Source organism: Ctenocephalides felis, unplaced genomic scaffold (assembly GCF_003426905.1).
Source record: "Ctenocephalides felis isolate EL2017-DRISC unplaced genomic scaffold, ASM342690v1 CF-g0.4_SCAFFOLD_03570, whole genome shotgun sequence".
Classification (NCBI taxonomy): domain Eukaryota; kingdom Metazoa; phylum Arthropoda; class Insecta; order Siphonaptera; family Pulicidae; genus Ctenocephalides; species Ctenocephalides felis.
Window position 1 is genome coordinate 9,526,510 of NW_020539724.1, and position 10,928 is coordinate 9,537,437.

Below are 10,928 nucleotides of genomic sequence, written 5' to 3' on the forward strand. Positions count from 1 at the left end.
CGACCTAAAAAAGAAAATCTATTTATATTTTCTATAAAACTATTGTAATGATAAAATTAGTAATATGCTAGGTATAAGTGGCATATTGCCTTAAGTTTAAAATTGGTATGTATACAGTGTTGTCTTAAAAAGATGGCATAGTATTCCAAACTATAAAAATAAATAGTAATCTGACTAAAGGCAGGTCCATGGTGTGAGATCACCACATATCAATGATTCCCTTTCTCTCTCTTGTTTATTATACCCATTGTCATTTCATTGTTATTAATCATTTTGTATACACTTCCTGATCCTGTGCTTCAATTTTCAGGTCTCTATTTTTTCTTCTTTCATCAATCATATGCATTCTTCCTCTTCCTGGACCTGTGCTTCGGCTTGCAGTTCCCTGTATTTTCTCTTCTTTCATCAATCATATGCATTCTTCTTATTCCTGGACCTGTGCTTCGACTTGCAGTTTCCTGTATTTTCTCTTTTTTCATCAATCATATGCATTCTTCTTCTTCCTGAACCTGTGCTTGGTCTTGCAGTTCCCTGTATTTTTTCTTTTTTTATCAATCATATGCATTCTTCTTCTTCCTGGACCTGTGCTTTGGCTTGCAGTTCCCTGTATTTTCTCTGCTTTCATAAATCATATGCATTCTTCTTCTTTAACAATTAATCAAGGATTAAAGCTAATTGATTAAAATGGTTCGTCAATCTTTGCAAACCAAATTATTTCTTCCCTAATGGTGAGCATATTGGTATCCTGAGCCTATTTGGTATGAGATTATGTTGAATAAAACCATAAATTATTTTCTACTAGTATAAACAGTCTACAAGATTTATGTAACGAGTTAAATTATCATATTAAGGTCATCATCGCCGACTGTTTCTGCTCCAAAATGATTTGTTGGATCGTTTTAATCTCTTATTAGGTTACCCTTATTCCAAAGATGTGGTTTTCCACATATAAAACACTTATCACTTATTTTCGGATTTATGAAGTATGTATGTCACAGATTTAATTTGCTGATTGATGAATGTGCATTTTATCAGTTTCTACAGATAATGGAAGGACGATAAAAACATCATGTGTTGATAATGAATTTTGTATATATGCAAGGAAATGGTCCGATTTTGTATTTTATAATGGATTAATAGAATTATTAGAATAATTTATGTAGAGATGGACTTATCATATCCGAAGCCGGATCGGTTAGGATTTGACTCCGCTTGAGAGAGGAGTTATATCCACTAAACAACTCCACAACTCCGACAACTTTGAAACATAATACTTGACACAAATGTGTTCTCTAGTGCGTTCTTAACATATCTAAGGATTTATTGATACCTTGGAAATAGTTTACAAATAGTTCAAACATTTTTGTTCATTTTATTATAATAATTACTATTTTATGCATTTCAATATGCATACAAATCTCAAATTGACAAAAAAATTGGGGAATCAAAATCAATTTTGTAATTATTTTTGAAGAAAAAATATAGAATTCTTTGAATATGTTCATTTTTATATGAAAATAATGCAGTGAACCATATATATGAAATAAGAACAAATCTTTGTGTGTAATATTTTTTCACAAAATAATAATACCTCACATTTTTTTATTATATCCTTCTCGAGAATTAATTATACATCAGGTAGTTTGATTAGCATACTATTACTTTTACACAATTATAAAATAATAATTGTGCAAAAGTTATAATATAATACTAAATATTATTAGCTGGTTGTATACCATTGAAAGAGCTCATTTACGGACGTATACAGAATATAAAACACAAAATGGCATTATTTTGAGACATTATATACCTGGAAAGTCCTAAAACTGGCTGTGAGACGAGAAAACGACCACTTTTTTGGACCCAAATCTTTGTATTAGTAAAAAATCTCGAGCAAATATCTGCACATGTTAACAGATTTAGTACAAGTTTAGCGAAGTCGGATATGACAAATCCTGTGAGACAACTCCACTCCGAGGGAGGAGTTGTATCGGAATGATAACTCTGGAGTGGGCTACCCATCTCTAGATATTCATATTACAAGATTCAAACCCAGATAAGAAAAATATCAAATTCGGGAAACTTAGAGTCAAAGTACTTGAATTTTATGTATCTCAATTATGAAAAATTACTCATTCTGTTAGGAATGTTATAAGCCTCTTGGCAAGGGTACAATTAGGAAGAATCACTCATTTGTTTTGAAAAATTATAAATGAGCATCTATATATTCCTGAATTTTGAAAGAGCTACTGGCAGTACGTGGTACTGCTACCAAGAATTGTTCTTTTTGTTGGAAAATTGTAAATGAGCGTTTTGATTTACTTAAATTTCATTTATTTCCAAAAAGTATTGGCAGAAGGTACGACAACAAAGTTATAATCCATCATCTTGATTTCCTTAAATTTCATTTACCCCAATGTTGTTGTACCCTCTTGGCGAAGATAGGAGGAAGAATCACTCATTTGTTTTGGAAAATTATAAAAGAGCATCTATATACTCTTAAATTGTGAAAGAACTATTGGCAGCACGTACTGCTAAGAAGAGTCGTTCTTTTTGTTGAAAAATTGTAAATGAACTCTCTTACTTAAGTTTCATCTATCTGAAAGAGCTTTTGTTTGGGCTTTGGCACTTGTTCTACATCCTTCGAACCAATAAGCCATTCTTTCGAATTCCTTCTCAAAGTTCAATACTGCAGTTGCATTTATTAAACATCAATGACATCACCCATAAACAAAACGAAACAAAAGTTTTCTTTATATAGGCTTCTTGAAACGCGGTCTTCAAGTGCCTTTGACATATTTATGACGCACCATTAGGCTATGCACATAAGTCGACGTCCAACGCAGCCCATTAACGATTATGAATCACAGACGCCTTTAGGCCGATATTCATTATTGCCGACGGAAATAAATTGTATAAAATTGTATTTAAATATAAATTGCTACAGAATTTTTCATATGGTTTTATCATGGGTGTCGATCATGGTGGCCAAACTTTACAAATTAGATGGTTCGAAACCTTCCAATTAGGTGGTTCGTAGGGTCAAGGGTGCGAAATCCAGAAGTTTAAGGTGCAAGTACACGTTTTGGACAATCTGGTACCAAGCAGTAGTTTATTTGAAAATATAGATAACAATGCTTTTCCAAAATAGCCCTTCTCTGGCATTGCTGCATCAATGTAAAAACGTCATAGATTAGTGAGATTGTTATAATAAAAATAGAATATAAATAAAATACAATAAAAATAATTTCCAATTAGGTGGTTCATAGGGTTGTGGCAAGCAAAATCCATAAGTTTAAGGTACAAGTCCACGAATTGGACAATCTGGTATCAAGCAGTAGTTTACTTAAAAATATAGATAATAATGCTTTTCCAAAATAGCCCTTCTCTGGCATTGCTGCATCAATGTAAAAATATCATAGATTAGTGAAATTTTTATAATAAAAATATATCAAAAATCTAATGATCAACCAACCATTGGTTTGTTAGCCAAGTAGTTAAGAAATATCGTTCCAAAAGCTCATAGGACTGGTTAAGCTCTGATTGCTCGAAAAGCTATAATAATCAAGTTCCATGGAATGCCAGGATCTTCACATCCTAAGCATTATATACTAGATTATTTTTAATAGTAGTTGGAGCTTGAAAGTCCTAAGAACTTGTTGTGATCTGCAGGAATGTTGGAAAAAAGCTACTTAAAGTAAAAATTGATATCAGGTTGTCTGATATGAGTGGAACTTGGAAACTTGTTGGAAAATCCGAAGTTTTACCACAGGGCCATCGAGAAATTCTGCTAGAATTTAGACTTAAATAAAATAAATCATAATCGAGGAAAATAAATACATAAGTAGTACGTAAATACTTTTACAAAGCTATTTTGAATTCCAAATATTATTAAACTCATACTATTAACAAATTTTTTGGCAATTCAAATGGAATGTTCTAATAAATATTTACCAGAAATAAGTTTAATTGTAGGTATTTATATGAATAACTCATATTATTGTTGTATTGCACAATTGTAATGCGATTTTCATAAAAATGTGATTACGTAAATAGAAGTTTATTCATAACTATTAGGTAAAATTTAAAAAATTCAGCAATGGCACTTACTTTAATAACATTGAATTAGAAAGAATGAAAATCTGATAAAAATCGATACAAAAATATTTAACATATTTCATTTCTGTACAGTACATTTGTTCTGAATTAAGACATAATACTAAGATTCTCTAGATTAATTGTGTATAAAAATAAACAGATTTACCAACTATTTTCTGATGAAAATGTGATAAAAATCGATACAAAAATATTTAACATATTTCATTTCTGTACAGTACATTTGTTCTGAATTAAGACAATACTAAGATTCTCTAGATTAATTGTGTATAAAAATAAACAAATTTACCAACTATTTTCTGATGAAAATCTGATAAAAATCGATACAAAAATATTTAACATATTTCATTTCTGTACAGTACATTTGTTCTGAATTGCTTCCATATCCAAAGACATTATTTACTTATGTTAGAATTCGAAAAATTGCGACAGTACAGGTAGTGGGAAAATATGAACAAATTAAGACATAATTCTAAGATTCTCTAGATTAATTTAGTATAAAATTAAACAGATTTACCAACTATTTTATCTTAGAGATTCATTTTTCAAACTCTCTCTTTCAATGAAATCCGAAACCGACGTGATGCATTCTGAACAAAGACGTCACATCAGAGTGCAAAGCCCGAATTAAAATAACCTTGGAGGGCATTTTCCCAAGAATATGTCATGTCTGAAGGCATTAAACTGAGCTGAAGAAAAATGATAGCTGGAAACTATCTTATTAATATAATAGGATTTGGAAAATCATAGGCAGTACTGGAAATCTTACTGCATGAATCATATTTGCAGTCAGAGATCGCGGGTAATAAAAAAATATTTTCATTATTTCCCTAGAGTGAAATAAAAATAAGTATTGAAATCATAGAAATAATACAAACAGATTAAATTTCTGCCTTTACCAAAAGCAGAAAAAATATGCATAAAAAGTATCTTATATTAGATTTCCAAAACTACCTTCGATTTTCCAAATCCTATTATATTAGATTTGGAACAACAAAGGTATAAGTTCTGAAATCATATATCCAGTTAGAAATTGTAAAAAAGGGCAATAATTTTAAAAAGACTACTACGTTTTAGTTGAAATAAAATATTTTTACTATTTTAATACTAGAAATGTGTAAAAAATATCTAGAAATCTTAGGAAGAATGAGAACTGATTTACTACTCAGAGCAGGGAAAATGAGAGCTGGAAAAGTTGAAACTATCTGATTTATATGAAAGATTTTGAAAATCCAGACAATCTCAGTAGAGTTGGAAACGTGGAAACTATCTAATTAATATAAAGGATTTTGGAAATATTCATAGTCTTCTGGAAAATCTATCACAATTAGAAATTTTATGCTCAGGTAATAATTTTAAGAATTTTACGTTTTAAATTCGGTTTGTAGAAATAGTTTCACCAAAAATCGACGTATCAATCTTCAGTTAGAATTTGTATAAACTTGATAATTTTATTTATTAATTTCCTTCCCGAAAACTTAGCTCAATACTAAATTACATACTATACAATATCAGGAGAAGAAAAACATCAACTATGTAAAAAATGAATTCAGTAATAACATATTTTACTAGACTTTTCATAATATCCTCAATCGTTGTTCGGAAGTATTTTCGTTTTATTATATTGGCCATGAAGGTGACAACCTTCAGGGCATTAAGCTTTACACGGAATGGTTGCTACCCCTGGTTAAAATACATAATATACAAACAAGTCAGTGTTTAATACAGTCCACAGCTACAAGGGTTAAATTATAACTCAACAACCCGAATTATCGAAGGAGAGTTTTAATAAATTTCATAACAAAATGATTTTAACTTTTAGTCATTTGCCAAAAGAAAGTCAAATTATATTCAACCAACGCATAAAAGATTATTGCAATAAAACTACGTGTCTGCATTCTAACAAAGAGCAATTAGTTCACTTAAATAAATTAGCATATTAAAAGTAAGCATTTGCTTCAGGCATACATTGCCACATATGTAGAGCTAAATAAAAATGATTTGAAATGAAAATTACTGTGTCAAAGTAATAATTTTCCATTTAAAATTATTAGGACGTTCTTATTATGATCATATATTGAGACCTGCAGTTTATTTTAGACTTGTATCAAGATGTCCCTGATTCAAAATCGCTAAAATATCTGTTTTTATCTATCGGCCAAAGCTCCCAGTTAGCCTGCTGGAGTTACTAAAATAAACTTACTTCTACTTCTCTTGAGACCACAAGAAGTAATTCTGCGATACTACAAATTTCTTGGACAGAAATAGAAAATGGTTAATCCTGATGAAATAGATTCAAATGCATCGAAATAATAATCCCATAAATTATATAATAATCCGACGAATGCCTAAATGATAAAAAAATAATTAGAAATATTTAGCAAATTGTGATAAAGAAAGTGAAGTTGAAAGGTTACCTAGTGGTATACTTTTTTGCTGTTAATAAAATAACTTATAAAATGATATATTATAAGTAGTATGAGTAAATGTAATAAGTAACAAATTAAAAATATAAATAATTCTAGTTAATATAAATAATTATTTGAAGCAATGTGGTCAAATTGTTGGCCAGAGGATTGGAATAATTTTATAATCTGGTCTAAACGATTTATCTTCGCAAGGACTATTTATTTTCAGAAATATCCTTATTATATATTACTTAACATTAAGTATTTGTTTTGAAATTCTGTTTTCATGGTGATATTTGACTTTCATGACAATATATGTTTCTTACAAAATGTATGTACAAAATTTTTCCATCAGTTAACAATTTATCGAGAGCGTTTATTATCATGTAGTTAAATTTGCGATAGAATGTGTTTAAAATTGCTCCAAAAAACAGCAGAGCTATTCTAGTTTGCAAATATAAACAAAATCAGTCTAAAACTAAACAAATAATCGCGAATTTAACGGTTTATATAAAAACATAAAAATAAAACAGTTAGACGCTTCAGACTAAAGATCAAAACTAAACTGGAAAGAATTAAAAAATTAAATTTTCCAATCATAGCTGTTGGAAGAATTAAACCTGGAATTGATGATTGTAAGGCCAAAGCTCTTATCACTGAGCCACGTATTAAAAAGTATAAATTCAAACATTTTTTACTATCTTATCATTGTTTTATTACTAACACGATTTTCTAAAGAAAAATGCGGCAAATCATAATTGCAAAACACAAATGATGATTCATATTAATATTGTTGTTTCTGAAATCACATTCGACATATCTCGTGTTTGGTTTTTCTGATAACAATGTTATATTATTTTGTAAATAATTTTCTATTGTGCAAAGTTTTCTGTAAATATAAAAAAATTATCAAGTTTATTTAACAGGAATTACCAACGCAAATTGATTAAATTATTTTTAATTTGTTTTCATAATAATTATTTTGCATTGCAAAAAACAGACAAAGAGAAAAATTAGCATAAAAATATATTTTTGATTTTGTATATTTGTATTTATGAAAAAAAGTAAATATTTTAACAATTTTAGGATGTGATATTGTTCTTACAACATCAGGAAAAAATTAGACTTCAAAATATATTTATAAAAGATTTCCACGATTTTAGAATATGATGTAGTTTAAGAAAGGAAAAAAATAGATATCAAAATATATTTTTGACGATGTATATTTATATTTATAAAAAAAACATCCACGATTCTAGGATTTTGCAAAAGCCAGACTGTACGTTGGCTGAATATTAGATTTTTCCATGAGTCACTACCTAAAACAGACTCTGATATCATATTATTGAAAAGCACTAAACTTTGTCTAAAAAACTAAAGATAAAATTCTATTTATATATTTTATAATCAACTAAATAAATACCAAAAATGTTTATATGGTAAGAGGCAATATATTAAAGAAATATTATTTTTATTGAAGTAAATAAATTAATTTAAGGCAAAAATCTTGTGCTAAAATTAATATATTTTTACAATAAGCTTTGTTATGTAAGGTAGTATATTTTTAAAGAAAATTACTTAAAAAACAGCTTATGACAAATTTCAAAGATCTCGTGAGATTCTATTAATCATCTTTGATAAAAAGTTTATTTTTGGATTCTTATCAGAGAACCATGAACACTTTGTGTATTCGCAATTGTTTTTGAAAAATATAACATCTTTGCTTATCTAGGTTAATAGAATTATGAACGTAATAATTATAAAAATAATTAAAAAATACTTAACATAAGGATTAAAACTTTTAATCCTTAAAGTTTTAATTGAAAAGAATATTTTCTAGTGACTCATTTCAAGACCAGCAACAACTAAAAACGTAATTTAAGAAGTAAAGAAGTATCACTAGATATTTTGAATATTAATCTTCAGTGTTTTTGAGCAAATGATTTTATATAAATTTTAATAATCTGTTCTTTTCAATCATTTCATACAATATCTCCTATGGCAATATCTACAAACATAAATCATAATTCCACATCAGCCGGCATGACCAGCACTGATAAATAAAAATATTCAATATTAATCACGTTATCGATTATACAGACCCAAAACTAGATTTTGATCTAATACAAAATCCATATATCACTTGTTATGCAATAAAACATTTTAATAAACAATATTATTTAATTTTTGTTACTTTTAAACAGCAATGTGTACAACAGGTCTATTAATTGTTGCAAAGATACTTCTTAATTTATGCAGATTTTATGAAAAACAATCCAATGATTGTATATTTGAAATATTATTATTTAGAAGAATAGGACCACAATATTTAATTATTATAAGTTAAAAAAACTTTTCTTTTTCTAACTTAAAATTATTGGAAATGTTCCATTTTAGGTTTCTAATGAAATTGACAAATTCCAAGTCTAGTTATAAAGTTTAGGTGGTCTTTTCATTTTTTAATAATATATTCTAAATATATATAATCAACTAAAATTTTTAATTATCTTAATATATCTTCTTCTTCCTAACAATTCCTACAAAACTATTTTCTAAAATGTATGTTCATATGTTCATAGCTCCTAAAATCATTACTTTTTTTTACCTAAAATTGAATATTTTCAATAATGATATTTTTTAACTTCCCATAGGGTAAATTATTGTAATCGTCCAAATATCGAAATTGAAAATTTTTACATTTCTTCATGTTTTGAAGGTTTCTGAACATTTTGGCATACCTCAGAAAAAAATTGATGTGAGTGTGTGTGTATGTATAGATACAATTTTTCGTCCACGTTTTCGGGCGCACGGATCAACCGATTTGAATGGTTCAAAAAACATTCGATTCCTATTGATAGGGAGATGTGCTGATTAGTTTTTGGCAGAGGCAGGTCCAGCCGTTTCCGAGATATGGAGCAAAGAGTGCAGAAAATAGAAATCGAGTCGAGAAAATAGAACATTTCGTTACAGTACGGGAAGTTCCAGCAATTTGCCTTAAGGCACAATGCCATACACACCACTAGTTTCTATTCAGAATGTATTATTAAAAAATTATTAAGACCACCTAAACTTTATAACTTTTAAAACTTTTGGAATTTGTTAATTTTATTAGAAACCTAAAATTGAATATTTTCAATAATGATATTTTTTTGAAGCTAGAAAAAGAAAAGTTTTTTTTTAACTTATTAATGATAATTAAATATTGTGGTCCTATTCAGAAAAAAGCAAACTATGAATTTAATTATATGTAAGTTTATAAAAACTTTTTAAATGACACTAATTGTAAACAAGAGAAATTAAATGGTTAATATTTATATAAGTAATATGTATGTTCTTTAAACGACAGTTAATATTGCATATAATATTTTTATATAATTTAGAAACAAGAAAAGTTGTTTAACGTCTAATTTCTCATAATTTCATATTTTAATCCTGTATCTTAAAAAAGGAATCTATGAACTCAAATGATATATCACAGTAACGGAAATAAACCTAGATAAAAAGCACCCAAAAAACTATGTAGCCTATGTGGATATATATATATATATATATATATATATATATATATATATATTTATAAATATACAATCCATCAAATGTTGATGGAGAAAACGAATAAGGTCAGTGTGTATCAAATTATTCATCAATTTCTCTAATATAGTTTTGCATTATAATTTGACCAAATGTCTTACTATATTTTTTATGTTTAGTGTTTTCTATTGACCTATTAGCATCAATAACATTTGGCTCCATGCTGAGAACAAATATATATAAATATATACATCCATTTTAATATAGATTTATTAAAACTTTATAAGATTTAGTTTAATAACTCATATAGCAAGAACCAGAAATTGATGGATATGTCAGAAGATAAACTGTATGAAGTAATACTAATACTTTTAATACTTTTTTAATATGAATTCACTTGGCCTCCTATTTACAAATTAACCATTTATATATATTTTTTTAATTACAATATTTATTACAACTGTTAAATAATATAACATCTAGCAATAATGATAATAATAATAACATAAATTTAAATAAATAAGAGTACAAAGGATAGAATTTACATTAAAATGATATCCGTAGTGTGATGATTTAATATAAAATAAAAGCAAATAATAATAAAAATAAAATTAATAAATAAAATTTCTGAATAATAAAATAATACAAGAAAACAAATAAAATATAACTATTTATATGATTTACAAAAATTTATATTCTATTTTATAAAAAAAACAGTTTGAAAATCCGAATTTTAAAGAGAGATATATAAATTAAATACTGAGAAGCCATTTATCCTTATATGCATAAAATATTAAAAAAATATTAATATATATATATATATATATATATATATGATTCAATTTTAGAAGTTTTGAAGGATTCTGAACATTT